The 18622-nt window shown below is 38.4% G+C and overlaps 1 pseudogene; it reads right to left on the bottom strand.

Annotated features, from left to right (window-relative positions):
* The window catches only part of LOC141826223 (protein NETWORKED 2A-like), a 22190-nt pseudogene extending 4437 nt beyond the window's left edge, over positions 1–17753 (bottom strand).
* Positions 17754–18622: the final 869 nt, after the last annotated feature.

Here is an 18622-nt window from a genome sequence, read left to right as displayed (position 1 = left end):
GAACTCATTGGTGTTTCACTTCCCATCAATTTAGGCATGCAGAAGAACCCTGTAGTTATTTTCTTTTTCATCTTCATGTTTACAAGATACGTGCATTTTCTTTCTCCAGATCCCTTGTTTGTTGTTTCAAAAAAATAGCTATAAAAACACTGAAGAACTAGATGAAAATAAATTCAAATTTTGACAAGAATTTCTAATATCCTAATTAAATTTTGATGGTAATTTTATATATATCGTTATTAACTCGCAGATCCATTGCTTGCAGAAAAGATTGAGAAAATAAAGGAGAGATTGTATTAAAGTAAAATATGAAAAAGGTAAATATTCGATCAATATGATTCATACACATAAGCAAATGAAATACATTTCCAATGTACTCAATAATTAAGCTTCTCTTCTGTTGTCTTCTCAACATAAGGCCTGCCGGGAGATATTCAGACTCCACTAGTTCAGATCGACAATTATATCTCCATCTTGAGATTATTGTTAGGCAAGAGATTCCCTGCAAGAATTGTAGACGTAAGTTAGCAAACTTGAGTTAAGATTCCCTGCAAGAATTGCAGCGACGCGAGAGGAGCGAATAGGATTTAGGGTTTTGGGTAGAGAGGTCAGGTTTTTCTTCGTCGGTGTGCTTCGCCTCAGCAGATTTGTCAAGTTCCAGTTTTTGCCCTTCTCCATGGACCTTCTCCTTCCCCTCCGACGGCTCTGACTCGTCTCTAAATAACTTGTTCTTGAGGATGACCTCCTCGACGGCGGCTCTGAGCTCCACCAGCGCCTTCCTCTCGGATTCCTTGAGATCCGACAAGAAGTTGCTCTCCTCCATGAAGGACGAGACCTTCTCCACAACCGGACCACCCTTCTCGTTCTTCACCTCCGCTGCAGTCGCATCCTTCTCTGCTTCCTTTTCAACCACAGCGGAAGCTCAAATTGAGAATCGGCCGCGCGATTTTGGGAGAGGCGGGATTTTATTTCGGGATTTCGTTTCGACCACGGTGGAGGATGAATAGTGAAACTCCTCGCCACGTCGGCTATCGCGCACGGAGTCGCGTAAACTCATCGCGCAGGATATCAATCCTGTATATATATATATATATATATATATATATATCATTTCAGCAAACAACTTGATCACAACCGTTTCTACTCTTTTATTATTTTTCAACTTAATTAATCTCTTTGCTCTCCTTAACAAGATGACAGTCAAATCCTCTTTACTATTGCTCTCCTTGCTTTGGCTTCCCCTCGTGTGTATGGGCCTCTGATCCTTGTCAACTCCAATTTGCATGGCCAATAATAGCTCTAAAGATTAATAATTTTTCTATCCTACTTAATTTAATTTAGCTAAAATTTTTTCGAGTGGCTCGTTTGAATTTTGTTCATTGGTTCCTTATTAACAACGCTTGTAAAATTCTGTTATGAAATAATATAAATTTGTTGTCAATTTTATGACAAATTATTATTTCATCACAAAGTCATTGCAAATTTATGACAAAAATATATTTCATCGCAAAATTCACTAATATGCGAATCTGCAATGAAAATTGAGTTTTGCCACAAATTTATGACGGAAAATGATGTTCGTCGTTGATTTGTGATGAATAAATTTTTTATCATCGATTTGGTGATGAAATAGATTTTTGTCGTAGATTGGTAATGAAAATAGATTTTCATCGTAGAGTTGCGATAGACAGTGTATTTTGGATAAATTTGTGATGAAAAAAATTCGTTATAAAATTCATCGTAAAAAGGAATATTTTTTCCTAGAACCTCCCCATTCTTGCATTTGATTATGTTTACAAATATCCTATTTATAATAGACACGATAAACTCAATCCAACACACCTGGATAGAACATTCCAACAACATTCCAACACATTTCAACAATCCAAACAAATCATATTCGTCGTACAAGTCAAAACAAACAAACTTTCCAAACAAAAATACAAGACACATTCCATACAAAATAATACATTCTAATCTAACATGTCAAACTTAAATAATATGAAATAAGTCATCATATCCAATATTCCAATCTAAGAAGTCATCATGCATATCCAAATAAAAATATCTCATACCAAACAGTCTCAAAATGACAGCAAGATACAAAAAATATCATCATCGTCCTCGGCAAATACTTTCTTCTCCTTCCATACTTCTTCTTCTTTTCCTACATCAGAAAATAAACAAATAAAAAGTATCATTTTGTACAAGAAAAAATATCATATAAATTAACACAAAACTTAATATTTAAAGACTTATTTTTTTCGACATGGATTTTTAAATTTCACTAGCCTTCTTTGATCTCACCAACCATGTTCGAACAAATTAACAATACTAATCAATAATACAAAAATGAAGGGTTCACAAACTCAATTAAATAACAAATGTTCAAAAACACTAATTCTAAGAAAAATAACATTTATACACAACTAGGATCATGAAGAATCATTACCACCACTACCATCATCATCATCATTGTCGTCGTCGTCATTATCCAGAATCAGGAAGAATCTGATTTGTAGCGGAGCCTAACTGAAGATGTCGCATTATGAAGTCCTGTTATTGGCATAATTCTCTCATTTCTTGAATCCTTTTGTAATATTATCCCCTTCAAATTGCTAACCTCTTCAATCAAGTTTTCTATTTATGCCCTTACTACTGGTGGTGGTGGCTGGTGGTGAAGAAAAAGATGTACTAGTAACTCTATGAGTTCTGCTTAAAGAACTCATTCCTAATATCTTTCCCGCTTTGGATCTCCCACTCGTCTCTAGCCATATACTCAGATTATTCCCCAACAAAGGGCTCAGATCCATCATTATCATTACTAGCACCTAAACTTCTCTATATTAGCTCTAACTCATCATATTTCTCCTATATTATCATAAAAAAATTAAAATAAATTTACAATAATAATATTTAGAAACGCATATAATATTGATTATATATAATAGAAACACATATAATATAAAGAGAGAGCAAGTACATAACTATTAGAATCTAAGTTAGAAATTAAGATCCAAGATTAACCCAAACTTTAATTACTTTAGCTCTATCCTCTGTCCAAGACTTGTCTTTCTTTTAAAATGTGCAGGTGAAAGGGTCTATAAATAATGACTTCTTCTCCATTTCTTTGGCTTAAAAAACACTTTTAGAAATAATATAATAGTTTAAAATAAATTAATAAATTAGTGTTTATAAAAATTACCAATCTATGTGTGTGTTCATCAATCATTACAAAAATATTCAACATTAGCGATGGAATTTTCCATCGCTAATCGGGCACTAAACATTGTAAGCAACTAATTAGCGATGGAATTTTTTCTTGTCTCTAAAAATTTGATCGCTGATGTCATTTAGCGACGGAATTAAATTTTCATCGCTAAGTAGTGACGGATATTTAATATCCGTCACTGAATTTAACCATGAAATATTAAATAGTCATCGTTATTATTAGCGACGGAATTAAATTTTTGTCACTAAATTTAGCGATTAATATTTAATATTCATCGCTAATTAGCGATAAAAATTTAATTATGTCACTAAGACCGTAAACGAAATGCACTGTTCCATCCTGATCTAGCGATGGATGTTTAATTCCGTTGCTAAAGTTAGCGACGGAATTGAATTTTCGTCGCTAATTAGCGATAAATATTAACAATTACATCGCTAATATCTGTATATTTTCACAACATCTATCTATTTTCATATATTCCTTATTTACATTATCAACTATAACTATAAACCATCACAAACAATAGTTTTGACAATACATACACTTCACGACCAATCATGATACAATTAACAACAATACAATTTACATTCACTCCACAACAATACAATTACACTTCAATAAACAATAATACAATCACAAACCTACAATGTATTAACTACCAGATACAATAAGTTAACCAATCCAACAATTTAACAAATTCAGTATCTTAAACAAATCCAATCACGATACAAGTTAAATCAATCCAATAACAATAAAAGTTAAACCAATCCAGTTACGATACACCAACTTAACCAATCACGATACAACAAGTTAACCAGTCGAACAACTTAACAAATTTAACATCTTAAACCAATCTAATCATGATACAAGTTATACCAATTCAATCACGATACAAGTTAAACCAATCGAATCATGATACAACAACTTAACTAATCACGATACAACAAATTAGCCAATCCAACAAGTTAAACTAATGACAATCACAATACAATCACAACATATCAAATATAACAAATGAATCCACTCAATATCTTAAATATCTCAAGTTAAACTAATCAAATCATGATACAATCACAAATATCAAATATCTCAATATAATCAGTATCAAGGGAATATCAAATATCTAAATACAATCATAACATATCAAATGTCTCAAAACAATCAGAACTTATGACATATCTAAAATATCTAACTAGCAGTACGAATCTTGTAAAAAAATATAATAAGATAGGTTATTAATAAAACAAGGATATGTATCTATTATGAAAATGAATAAATTTAATTTGCATAATCACGAGTGATAATTAACAAAAATAAAAAGAAAAGTTAAAAATGCTAACATACCTCTCATGCAGCTATTGATTAGAGTCCTGATGGTCGTGAGGGTCCTGAGTCTCCTGAAGAGTAAAAGCCATGCAGCTGCAGCGTTTGACTCATGTGAACCATGAATTCCTGTATTTCCCGCTTAATTTCCTCATATCACAACTGGGCTTGCAAGACTCTTGAAATGCCTTCTTTAATGTGGAGAGTCGATTCTTCAATGCTTGATTTTCTTGCTCTAGGGCTTCTACCCTAGTAGATGATCTGCTGGGATAACCCCTGGCCCTAGGGGTCATCACACGATTATAAATGACTCTCGCTTGGGACCCAAAACTGTAGAGGGTGGGGCTCTTTTTTCCTTCCACTGACCACATCATAATAGATCTCATTTACCTGGTCGGTGGAGAGAGTCTACATCTCACCTCCCTCTCTATCAAGCTCAGACGCCTGTGCAACTCTAGTAGTCATTTCATCCTATTTAAAAATAAATTCATATAAGATATAAAATTAGAAAAGCTAATCATTGTTAACAGTTAAATAAGTTTAAATTTTAAATTCTTACGTTTAATGCCTGTGATTGAGGATCAACAAATGTGTCATTTTTAGACTTGTGTGTCTTGGTAAAAATCTCTTAACAAGTAGGAGGTCGCTATAGCTCATGCTCCTGAATATTAAATAATGTAATTAAATCAAAATAAAATTATTAATAATTAAATAATTCTAATATAAATATATTAATTATAAATTCACCAAGTCTATGACATACTCGACGATAGAACGGGATCTAGTTGTATGCTTTGTGGATTCAGTGCTAGGGCCAGCCAGCTCGGTGTTTCTGTTGGCTCAAGCTGTCACTGAATTTGACTGTCATCTTTTTGCAGCCCAGATGACTTGTCATATATTCCAAATATCAACTAGAATAAAAGATGATCTTACACCTATTCTTTTGTATTTATATAGTAGATCCTTGTTTAGTTTGACATAGGTATTATTCCATATTTCTTTAATACCTTCTCATGCCCTCGCTCTCAGATATATTTTTTCTATAAAAAAGATTATAAATTAGTATAAATAAATATAAATCCTGATAATAAAAATAACTTACCAAAAACTCTTGGTAGTAAAAATCTCACATGCCTTTGTAAGATATGCCAGTAATGGGTAGTGGACCGGGTTTGGGTTAAACTCGAAACCGTTAGGAACTCCTCAAACCCCACGATCTGTACGATTTCTTTTCCAGTACATCTCCTCCCGAACTCGCGAGTTGCCGCCCTCCTCTCGCGATTTCTTCTTGCGCGCGAGAACCCTTAAATCGATCAGCAATTAAGGGAGAGCCGACCGCGAGGAGGGGATGCAAGCCCTAGCACGACGGTCATCGTACACGCCTCTGTCCGCACGAGGGCGTCGCCAGATCGGAGAGCCGACGTGGACAAACGCGTGAGACATGATCCCGAGCCTGGCCGATCGGAGTGCTGCCTCTCTTTGTTGCCAAACGGTATTCTTCCTCCCCGTCAGCGGCGTCTTCCTATGTTTCTCCATGTCGCGCGAAGTCACCGGTGCATCAAGCGCAACAGTGACCGGGGTGGAGGCGGAAGGGATGATCAGAGCTCCAGTTGCGTGCCGTCTCCGAGCAACGATGGTCGCACCACGTGGGTTCTTTGTGCGATCGGCACCTTGCGTCGCCGTCCGTCGTGCCAGAGAAGCAAGACGGCCTAACCCTAGGCCGAGAGCGAAGCAAGGGCATTGTTCTCTATTTCATTCTGTTCCTGCCGCACCGGAGGAGAGAAGTAGAAGAAGGGAGAGGAGATGGAAGGATGCGGCAATTGGACGAGGACAGAAATCGGAGGCGATAAAGATTTGTTTCACGTGATCCGTAAGTGTTAGGAAGTATACTGAAAAGACTTGTCTTTTGTATAAACATTTATGAAATAAGAAATCATGTTTTGGTCAAATGATTGCAATAGGTAATTTTGCAATAAAGTCCTCTTAATTCACATTGTAGATAACTTGGTGTCTGTGAGACACAGAAGACCATGATTATCAGTCCCTTGTGAATTATAAACTAAGGCTCACAACCAAGATGGCTTTGGACAACCCATCGGGAACGGTTGTAGTGTAATTCGGTGACTGTCTGTCTTGACTGTAGAATTACACTAGTGCACTTTGTGTGTATTGAGTAGGACCATTGAGGTTGTTCAATTTACTCTGACTCACAAATTGAACAAGACCTCTGTTATTATAGATTATGCACTCTTAATCCCGATGTAATAAATGGGCATCTATAGGTAGTAATTATTGCTTTGATTTACCAAAGGGTGAGATCTTTCCGTCAGATCAATTATTCCCGGTAAGTTGGGTGATGTTACTATCTATACGGTGTGCCATTAATTATAGAAGGAATCCGTGTCCCAGTAGGGCTGATGATGTCCCCTTGGAGAGCTCATAAGGATTGTCAAGTCAAATCTTGCAAGTGGACTTTGGTCCGGCTGACAATAAGGTTGAGTGGTACTATTCAAGGTCTTAGATGTCGATTATTGAGTTGTCAGTGAACTCAGATAATTGACGGACATACGATATCTTAAACACGGGGAGCAATGCATAAAATAATAAGAAGGAACCCAAAATGTAATTTGGGGATTGGATTGGTAGTGCAACAATGATCCTCTAGTGGAATGGATCGTTGTTGATGGATGTAGGTGTGTATTCGGGGTTGAATACGGGATCCGAAACCCATCAGAAGGCCAGATCCAATACCTCCTCGAGGTCCCCGCTGTAGCCTAAAGACATCTTCAAAAGGATGCAATCAAACGGATGAGATTAGTTCTCAGCCGTCGGATGAGATTTAATCTCGACCGTTGGATGAGATTAGTTCTCGACCGTAGGATGAGTTAATGGATGAGATCAACTTGTATCCGTGGGATTAGATCAAGTTGCATCCATTGGATCGAAATAAATAAAGAGGAATAGAAGAGAATAGATTAGAACCGTTGGATGAGATTAAGTCGTCTCCGATGGACGAGATCTATCCGGTTCGGTTTTAATTCTCTTTGGAAGGAAGAACCGGTTCACGAGGTGAACCAGAGATGGTTCATTGAACCACACGCCCAAGAGAAGTCATCATGGCCATTGGATCGAAGAGATCAAGTTATATTAAAAGAGATTATATCGTAACCGTTAGATGAGATTAAGTTGCATCCGATGGATGAGATCTCTTCGGTTTAAGTTTATTTTCTTTTTAATATAAATTAATTCATGGAAATAATTCATTATATGGCCGGCCATAATTAGATAAAGTTGGAAATAATTATTTTTGTTATTTCCATAAAGATCTAACGGCTAGAAACCAAGCAAGCTAATCTAAGGGCCTAGATTTAAGAAGTTTTTATAATTTGGAAATAATTCATGGAATTAATTCAAATTAAAATTATTTCTTAATGGTTAAGAAAAGGGTGCTTGGTCTTGGGCATGAGGCTATAAAAGAGGGCTTGAAGGGGGGGGCAACAAGAGAATTAAAAGAAGAGAGAGAAGAGAGGTGGCCGAACCCTTTCCGAAACCCTCTCCCTAGCCCTAGCCGCCGCCCCCCCCTCTTCTTCTTCTTCTTCCTCTTTTTTTTTTTCTTCTTCCACCGCCCCTTCTTCCTTCTTCTCTTTGAGGTGGCCGAACCTCTTCTATCCAAGGTGTGGTGGCCGGATCCTAGCAAGAAGACAAGAGAAGGCGAAGTTGCAGCGAAGAAGAAGAAAGGAGATCCAAAGCTTCATCCGGAGGTTGCAGTTCCTTTGTTCCTGGAGGATCGTTGTCCACCCAACGTCCAGGAAGAAGAAAGGAATACAGCGGAAGGCAGCGAGGTCGATCAAAAGGTTCTGGTAAATTTTATTTATTTTTCCGCAGTTTTTATTTTACTAGAATTAATTTAAAACCGTAGATAATAATTTAGGAATCGGCGATCCTGAAGGATCAATTGATCTAGTCTTCCTTATAGACTTTGTCAATTGATCCAAGGCGGGATAAATTTTTTTTGTTCTGTGGGGTTCTATGCTCTTCGGAGCGGATAGAATCCGGATCGCAGAACGGAGATCCAGATCGCCAACAAATGGTATCAGAGCGAGGTTCTCCGATTCCGGAAATAAATTATTTCGGTTTAGTTTTGCATGCTTATATCATATAATTAATAGTTAGAAAATTGCAATAGATTAACTCGGTGTTGCAGGATAAATTTTCCAACTATTGTGGCCAAAATATATGTGATTGTATTGTGTGTGTTGTGCATGTATAGGATTTAAATACGGGGGTTGACCGTATTAGTTTAATTTTTTGCAAAATTAGATCTTATGTAAACTCCTTCAAAGGAGTATAGGAAAATTTTGTAAAATTTTATTTACATGCATCGACCGGGTTCCTAGCAAGGCGCGGATCTTTGAGGCCACAAAGGCGCAGCGGAAGAGGAAGCGAGACGGTCAAAAGCCGAGTTGCAGCAAAAAGAAAAATAAAAGGCCATAATAGTTGGAAATAGTTTATTTTTTTATTTCCATATTTATTTCCTGTTTTATTTTTTTGCTGTGTATGTGTGTGGTTGTGTTTAAATAATTAAACATAAAATACACATAGGTTAATTTCCTATCCCTTAAGGACAATTAAGGAAAATTATGCGCGTATAATTAACGAACTCCGAAATTGATCTTGTCTAGGAAGGGGTGGTTGCTCCCATATCCAAGAAGGCCTTTGCCTCGCCATAACCTGGAGATCAATTAGGAATTAGTTTTTTATACAAGCATGATTAGATAGGAAATTAGAAATTAATTATGAAAGCATAAATAAGGAATTCAATAATTGATTTTGTCTAAGGTTCGCCTGGAAATCAATTTATTGAATTAATTATTAATGTGATCATAATTTAAAATCCTCAAAGTAAAAACTAAGTGGGAGAGGGATTCTTCGAATCCCGCGGTCTCCATTACTGGTTTGTAGGTGATGCATACAGACTTGCGTGCTGGCTTAGACCTTCCTCCCCAACGGATGGGTCTGTATGCGGATCACCAGACAAACTTCCTAAGGGATGGTTATAGGAAGCTACTTAGCTCGCGTATACGTCCACACTAACGTGGCATACGTAACCCTAAGTAGTGGACTTAGTACCAAGTAATGGTGTACACTTAGAATGCAGTCAATAGTAAACGTCCACACTAACGTGGCTTGCTATTGAATGTGCATGACCAAAGTAGGACCAACTATTAATTTTATTGGTCATAAAGATAGGTTGACCAGATAATAAAATTAATGGGTAAAACCTCCTTTTGCGAATGTTTGAGTTAGTATACGTCCACACTAACGTGGCATGCTAATTCTTCGGTGCTTGAGGTGTTGGTGAATTTAATTATATTGTTTTGAGGAATCAATATAATTTTAAATTCGAATATTTGACCAATGGTTATTTTCATGATTTTTCAAGAAAATGGCCTTCAACCCACTAGCTGTCATACTAAAAGAAAACAAAATTTACTAGTCCCAACTACATAGATTGGAAAAGAAATCTGGACATAGTGTTGACTGCAGAAGAGTACAAGTGCGTACTTTTTAAGGTCTGTCCTAGTGCACCTGAAAGGGATGCTCACGAAGATGAGATAGAGAGACATAGGAAATGGGTTAAGGCAGATGAGATGGTGCAGTGTTATATTTTGGCGACCATGTCAAAAGAACTGCAACATCAGCATCAGGCCATGACGACTGCTTATGACATAATGCTCAATCTCGAGAAACTCTTCGGACATCAAAGTCAGGCTACCAGGCAGGTGACCAAGCAGTTAAGACATTGGAAAGAAGACTATCCCCTTAGAAAGAAGAACAATAGGAGTGCATCTTCCTCCTTAGTAGTTGAAACATGTTTAGCGGTGCTATCTACCAGAACCTGGTGTGTAGATACGGGAGCCACTGATCATGTCTGCAATAATTTGCAGGGGTTCCAGGAAACCCGACGGCTACTTGAAGGAGAGATCACCGTCTATATGGGCAATGCTACGAAAGTAGCGGCTGTTGCAGTGGGAGACGTCTATTTACCTTTTGGTAGAAATAGAACTTTAGTATTAAGAGATTATCTTTATGTACCCGGGTTTAGAAAGAATTTGATTTCGGTTTCTAAACTGTATAAGGACGGATATTCAGTCTATTTTGATAATAATGTTATTATCAAGAAAAATAGTAGCATTATCTGTTCTGGTACGTTGGTAGATAATCTATATACATTAACTCCCACGATGCAACGAAGGGTGGTTTGTTTTATAATCCTAAGGATCAGAAGGTCATCGTTAGTACGAATGCCCGATTCTTGGAAGAGGATTACGTAATAAACCACCGCTACAAAGTGGCAGCTGTTGCAGTGGGAGAAGTTTATTTGAAAGTTTGAGAGTGATAAAACTTTAGTTTTTAGAGATTGTCTTTATGTACCTAATTTTAGAAAGAATTCAATTTCGGTTTCTAAATTATTTAAAGACAGATATTCAGTCTTATTTGATAAATAAAGTTATTTTTCAATAAGAATGAGGTCAATATCTGTTATGGTACATTGATAGGTAATCTGAATACTCTCAACCCAATATTTCTCACGATGCAACATAAGGATCGAAGGGTGGTTAGTTTTATAATCCTAAGGATCAGAAGGTCATCGTTAGAACGAATGCCCGATTCTTGGAAGAGGATTATATTAAACCACCAGCCCATAAGCAAGATTGTTCTAGAAGAACTTAGGGGAGAAAGTCCAGTGTCAATACCAAAAGTACAAGAGGAAATACCACAAGTAACTGCACCGCGTGTCACAAGTGATACGCAGTTATAGACGGTGCCTCATCGCAGTGGGAGGGTTGTCAGGCAACCTGACAGATACATGTTCTTGGGAGAGTCTTTGGATTTGGTCCCAGGTGAACATGAACCCGATCCCTTGATCTACGACGAAGCACTTCAAGACAAAGATGCAGATTCTTTGCATAGGACAATGAAATCTGAGATAGAGTCTATGTACTCTAACCAAGTCTGGGAGCATGTAGAACCACAAGATGGTGTAAAAGCTATCGGGTGTAAGTGGATCTACAAAAGAAAAGGAGGATAAGACAGAAAGCGAGGCTTGTTGCGAAAGGGTAATCAATTTTGAGGAAACCTTTTCGCCGGTAGCCGGGCAGTAAGTCTAATCCGGATTCCTTTAGCTATTGCCGCTCATATGGATTATGAGGTACGGCAAATGGATGTCAAGACGGATTTCCTTAATGGAAGTCTTGAGGAAAACATCCATATGAAGCAACCAGAAGGTTTCATTGAAAAAGGCAAAGAGCATCTAGTGTGTAAGCTTGAAAGGTCCATTAATGGACTGAAGCAAGCTTCAAGGTCTTGGAACATCCGCCTTGATGAAGAAATCCAGTCATATGGATTTATTCAAAGTCCGGATGAGTCTAGCGTATACAAGAAATGTGACGGAAACGTAGTGGTATTCTTAGTACTATACGTAGATGATATCCTGCTCATTGGCAACAGTGTAAAGGTATTATCAGACGTAAGGGTATAGTTGATATGAAGGACTTAGGAAAAGCAGGTCACATCCTTGGGATCAAAGTTATAAGGGATCGCAAGAAAAGGATGTTGTGCTTATCCCAAGCTTCATACATAGACACTATATTGGCTCGGTTCAGCATGCAAAACTCTAAGAAAGGTTTGTTACCTTTCAGAAAGGGAGTTTATCTATCTAAGGAGATGTGTTCTAAAAACATCAAAGGAGATAGATGAGATGAAGGCAGTTCCCTACGCCTCTGCCGTGGGAAGCCTCATGTATGCCATGCACGAGACCAGATATCTGCTTTGCCGTGGGCATGGTCAGCAGATATCAAAGTAATCCAGGACAGGGACATTGGACTGCGGTAAAGCATATTTTGTAGGACCTGAGAAGGACTAAGGATTATATGCTAGGTTACCAGTCAGCCAAGTTAGTCTCTGTGGGTTACACAGATTCAGACTTCCAATCAGATAGGGACAGTAGTAAATCTACCTAAGGGTTTTGTGATTACTTTAGGGAAGTTGGGTCAAAGTATGGAAGCTGAACAGCTTCTAAGGCAGCCGAAGAGGCTGTATGACCCAGAAACTTCTGGATGGACTCAAAGGATGATTCCTGGTTTGCACGAAGCTATCACAATTTATTGTGATAACAGAGGTGCAGTAGCAAACTCGAAGGAACCATGAGCCCACAAAGCAAGTAAACACATAGAGCGCAAGTACCACCCTGTACGAGAAATCGTAGGTAGAGGAGAAAACGTTGTCGCCAAGATTGCATCGGTAGATTACCTGGCAGAGATCCTTTCACCAAGGCCCTTCAGGCGAAAGCTTGTGATCGGCATGTTGAGGGGATGGGAATCAGATGTATGGCAGAAGAAGATACAGCGTAGCCTTTTAGTGGATGACAGAAAAAGACAGCATAGTCTTTTAAGTATAAGTGGGAGATTGTTAGGAAGTATACTGAAAAGACTTGTCTTTTGTATAAACATTTATGAAATAAGAAATCATGTTTTGGTCAAATGATTGCAATAGGTAATTTTGCAATAAAGTCCTCTTAATTCACATTGTAGATAACTTGGTGTCTGTGAGACACAGAAGACCATGATTATCAGTCCCTTGTGAATTATAAACTAAGGCTCACAACCAAGATGGCGTTGGACAACCCATCGGGAACGGTTGTAGTGTAATTCGGTGACTGTCTGTCTTGACTGTAGAATTACACTAGTGCACTTTGTGTGTATTGAGTAGGACCATTGAGGTTGTTCAATTTACTCTGACTCACAAATTGAACAAGACCTCTGTTATTATAGATTATGCACTCTTAATCCCGATGTAATAAATGGGCATCTATAGGTAGTAATTATTGCTTTGATTTACCAAAGGGTGAGATCTTTCCGTCAGATCAATTATTCCCGGTAAGTTGGGTGATGTTACTATCTATACGGTGTGCCATTAATTATAGAAGGAATCCGTGTCCCAGTAGGGCTGATGATGTCCCCTTGGAGAGCTCATAAGGATTGTCAAGTCAAATCTTGCAAGTGGACTTTGGTCCGGCTGACAATAAGGTTGAGTGGTACTATTCAAGGTCTTAGATGTCGATTATTGAGTTGTCAGTGAACTCAGATAATTGACGGACATACGATATCTTAAACACGGGGAGCAATGCATAAAATAATAAGAAGGAACCCAAAATGTAATTTGGGGATTGGATTGGTAGTGCAACAATGATCCTCTAGTGGAATGGATCGTTGTTGATGGATGTAGGTGTGTATTCGGGGTTGAATACGGGATCCGAAACCCATCAGAAGGCCAGATCCAATACCTCCTCGAGGTCCCCGCTGTAGCCTAAAGACATCTTCAAAAGGATGCAATCAATCGGATGAGATTAGTTCTCAGCCGTCGGATGAGATTTAATCTCGACCGTTGGATGAGATTAGTTCTCGACCGTAGGATGAGTTAATGGATGAGATCAACTTGTATCCGTGGGATTAGATCAAGTTGCATCCATTGGATCGAAATAAATAAAGAGGAATAGAAGAGAATAGATTAGAACCGTTGGATGAGATTAAGTCGTCTCCGATGGACGAGATCTATCCGGTTCGGTTTTAATTCTCTTTGGAAGGAAGAACCGGTTCACGAGGTGAACCAGAGATGGTTCATTGAACCACACGCCCAAGAGAGTCCATCATGGCCATTGGATCGAAGAGATCAAGTTATATTAAAAGAGATTATATCGTAACCGTTAGATGAGATTAAGTTGCATCCGATGGATGAGATCTCTTCGGTTAAGTTTTATTTTCTTTTAATATAATTAATTAATTCATGGAAATAATTCAATATATGGCCGGCCATAATAGATAAAGTTGGAAATAATTATTTTTGTTATTTCCATAAAGATCTAACGGCTAGAAACCAAGCAAGCTAATCTAAGGGCCTAGATTTAAGAAGTTTTTATAATTTGGAAATAATTCATGGAATTAATTCAAATTAAAATTATTTCTTAATGGTTAAGAAAAGGGTGCTTGGTCTTGGGCATGAGGCTATAAAAGAGGGCTTGAGGGGGGGGCGGCAACAAGAGATAACAAGAAGAGAGAGAGAGAGGTGGCCGAAACCCTTCCCTCCTCTAAACCTAGCCGCCGCCCCCCCCTTCTTCTTCTTCTTCTTCTTTTTTTTTTCTTCTTCCCACCGCCCCTTCTTCTTCTCTCTCTTGAGGTGGCCGAACCTCTTCTATCCAAGAGGGTGGCCGGATCCAAGCAAGGAGACAAGACAAGGCGAAGTTGCAGCGAGAAGAAGAAAGGAGATCCAAAGGTTCTTCATCCGGAGGTTGCAGTTCCTTTGTTCCTGGAGGATCGTTGTCCACCCAACGTCCAGGAAGAAGAAAGGAATACAGCGGAAGGCAGCGAGGTCGATCTTCAAGGTTCTGGTAAATTTTTTTATTTTTCGCAGTTTTAATTTTACTAGAATTAATTTAAATAAACCGTAGATAATAATTTAGGAATCGGCGATCCTGAAGGATCAATTGATCTAGTCTTCTTTATAGACTTTGTCAATTGATCCAAGGCGGGATAAATTTTTGTTCTGTGGGGTTCTATGCTCTTCGGAGCGGATAGAATCCGGATCGCAGAACGGAGATCCAGATCGCCAACACCGCCCGCTCCCCACTCATTAGTAGTGGTTTGTTGTTGAAGCGAGTGCGGTTTTCCTGTCGTGCGCCTCAGTTCACTGCACTGGATGAGTGTTTGTGGGTGGCGAGTGCAGACAGTGATCATGCATTGCATATATGCATACATCGTTGGTAGTTGTCTTCTGCATTCATGATCATTGCACTTGTTGTTACATGATTGTAGTTATTACACTTGCTGATATATGACTATGATCGTATGACATGATACTAGCTATTATACATAGTTTATTGATTTTGTATGCTATCCTACTGTTCTATTATATATATATTGCTTTGTTGTACACTTTGTTGATTATACCCACTGAGTATTGTATACTCACTATCCAAAACCTAGGGGGTCTCTTGTTTTCTCCCCAGGTAGCAGGTAAGGGCGTTGCTTGGAGCATGGAGTTTTGCTAGTCTGCCCCCTCATCTCACAGCAGGTGTATTTGCCCTTATTTCATATGTGTTATCGGATTGCATTGGATAGTGGTTTTGACTCTTACATTCACATTGTACAAATTTGGATCTTACGTTTATGTTTCGTATGTATGGACATGGATATTGTTATGAGTCTGTTGTGTCGTTTATGTTTTCGTAGAGTTTATCGTTGTTTTGTTGCGATGTTTTATGGTCTATATGTGTTGTAGTTGTGGTGATGCGGTTGTGGTAGTATATTATGTTACGTGTATGTGATGGAGTAGTTATGGTCGTGTGAGCTTTTGTTCAAGTTGTTTAGTGGTATAAACACATGTAATGTATTGTTGAGTGGTCATGTAGGCCCTGCGATTTTATGTATTTAGGACAGTTGGATTGTTACAGGGGAGATGCTATCGAAATTTTTCAGACGATCGTCTCTCGGGACGTAACAGCCTTCGTCTACATGCCTCCATGTAGTACCAGAAAGACACACATTCTTTCTAAATTTACTAGATATATAGGTCGTAACTCGATGGTCATCTATAGTAAAACTATATTATAAAATATATAAATATTTAATATATATTAAAAAATATATGAATTAAAAATTACTAATAACACCAATACTTATCAACCCCCAACAACCCGCAAGACAGTCTGGCCATTAGATGTTGTTGCCTGGTCTAATATATTTATATCTACACAATAACATTATAATATATATGCATTTAAAATAATATTCAAATTATTAGTGAGATATACATGTAACAAAATAAATAATTTTAACTTATTCTGAATTAATTTACAATAATGCTAATATTTAAATCGTTACATTTTGAGGATCCTCCTGCTAGACTCAATTAGTTTAACAAGCTCCTCACTGTTAGACATGCTTCCATCATCTATCTCCTGTAAGGTATATTAGCATCTATAAGTAAGACAGATGTTGATTGAATCTGGAAATCTACTAAATGTACCTCCACTTCTTCATTTTGAAATGCATCATGGAGTTATGTCATGTTGGAGTTCGGTATATCTATGATTGAACAAGCCTTTGTACGATAAATTGCTAACCATTCACTAATTCTTTTTGCCTTGATCGGGTATTCACGATAGGACTAGCTAAGGCAAGTTCATGTTTCCATCATTTTACTGAATCTCGGTCCATATAATTCTCTTGTTGGTGATGGAGAGTTGTCCCTAAGTAAAAGTTACTACATATGTGACGTAGATAACTATTGAATCTGTTGATCCATGCACAAATATTGAAAGCAACCTTCTAAAACCTATTGATTCTACCAAAGAATATCAAGAGATATAATCAAATTCGATGTTTGGGAAGAAATTACATAGCTACAAATTCTTATTGATAAAAAATTATCCCAAAAATAATTAAATAAATAGTTTAAATAAACTCAAGCCCTAACCCTGTGAAAGATGAAAATACTCCTAAAATCCTAACTTGATAAATAGTAAAAAAAGACTAAAATTGCTTTTGTTCCCACATCATTCTCCCCAAGGTAGGAGGGTCAGGACAGATGCCCACAACTTCCTTAAACTTACCCTCTCGGGCGAGGGTGAGAAGGTCAACAGGGCCCGAAGGAGGAGTTGCCACGGGAGGCGGTTGTCACCTATCGAGGAAGGAGGACGGTGGTCGTATGGCGGTGGAGGGTGTTGGTGATGATTTTGCAGCGACCAGTGATTAGGGTTTCTATGGTCCTGTGGAAAGGTATGGGGCCAAAAGAATGGGGCGGCGGTGGCGGACTCGCAGTCGTAGAGAGTGGCGATTGGGTAGCAAGCCAAGGATGGCGTCGTGTGATTGGCTGAGTCAGGATCGCATCTCACGCAATCGGCAACGACAGGATCTTTGGTTCGGTAACTCCCTCGCGCGGGCGAGAAGCCTGGACCGGCGACGCACAGGCGGGGTCGTCGGGCGTCTTCTCCACGCGGCGGACGGCGGTGGGGTTGATGGTGAGGGTCGAGGCTATCACGGGGGAAGGGAGATGTGGCGCGACGACGGGGTTGATGGCGAGGGTCTGGGCGAGAGTCGCACGGGGAGGGAGAGGGGAAGGCAGCGGCGGCAAAACGCATGGGTCAGGATGAACAGCAACAATGATTATGTTATAATGAGGAATCACAGTAACTTTTAAATGGGATTTGGGTTTGGGTTAAACGAGCTTAAAACCTAGGGTTTGCTGTAACAATTGAACCTATTACTGTAGCGAATCGGGTTCAACACAAAATCACTTGGTTCACTAACCAAATGAACTCCGATTTGATCCAAACTAGTTTTGTTCAATTCATCTTTCCAAGATGAAACTCCTTATCTTTTCTGTTTTTGTCAAAACCCCTTCCATTGCGAACCAAACCAAGTTGGTTCAATTTGATTCAAACTCGAATCGTTTGGTTCACTAACCAAACAATCTCTAATTTGATCCAAATCAGTTTCGTTCATTTCGTGTTCGCAAGATGAGTTCCATTCTCCCCCACTAGCAAAATTTCTGATAATCTACAAAACAAGGATTTCAATAAAGTTTGCCTAAAGTATTATTTTTCTGTAAAAAGGTGGAACTCGCAACTCCAGCGGCCCCACACGATCGATCTCACGATCATCTGTGAGGAGGTAAATCGAGAAACTGCAATTGGCCACGACAGAGGAGGGTATTGTCTCGGCTTAATCGAGATTCGAACTCTTATCCTCTTCTGTAAGTCCTGAAGGGGACTTTTTCATTGTTAAAGGATATCGTCAATGGAAATTCAAAAGTTTATCTTGGTTTTGATACTTAGATCCCGAAATCCGAATAGTATTTGCTGAAGTGATAAGATTTATGTGAGATAGGTCGAATAAAAAAAAAGTATGATTTTCTTGTTGAAATATAGTATATGCAAATTCTAGCATAAATGATAGTCGTTAGCAGTCATAGATAAATAATGATTGTTTTCCCCTTCTTTTATTCATT

This window comes from Curcuma longa, chromosome 1, assembly GCF_044706935.1.
Source record: "Curcuma longa cultivar G26 ecotype Majalengka, Jawa Barat chromosome 1, ITB_CL_G26_1.1, whole genome shotgun sequence".
NCBI lineage: Eukaryota > Viridiplantae > Streptophyta > Magnoliopsida > Zingiberales > Zingiberaceae > Curcuma > Curcuma longa.
Note: the sequence above shows the minus strand (reverse complement) of the source record. Positions and strands in the feature narration are given on the sequence as shown.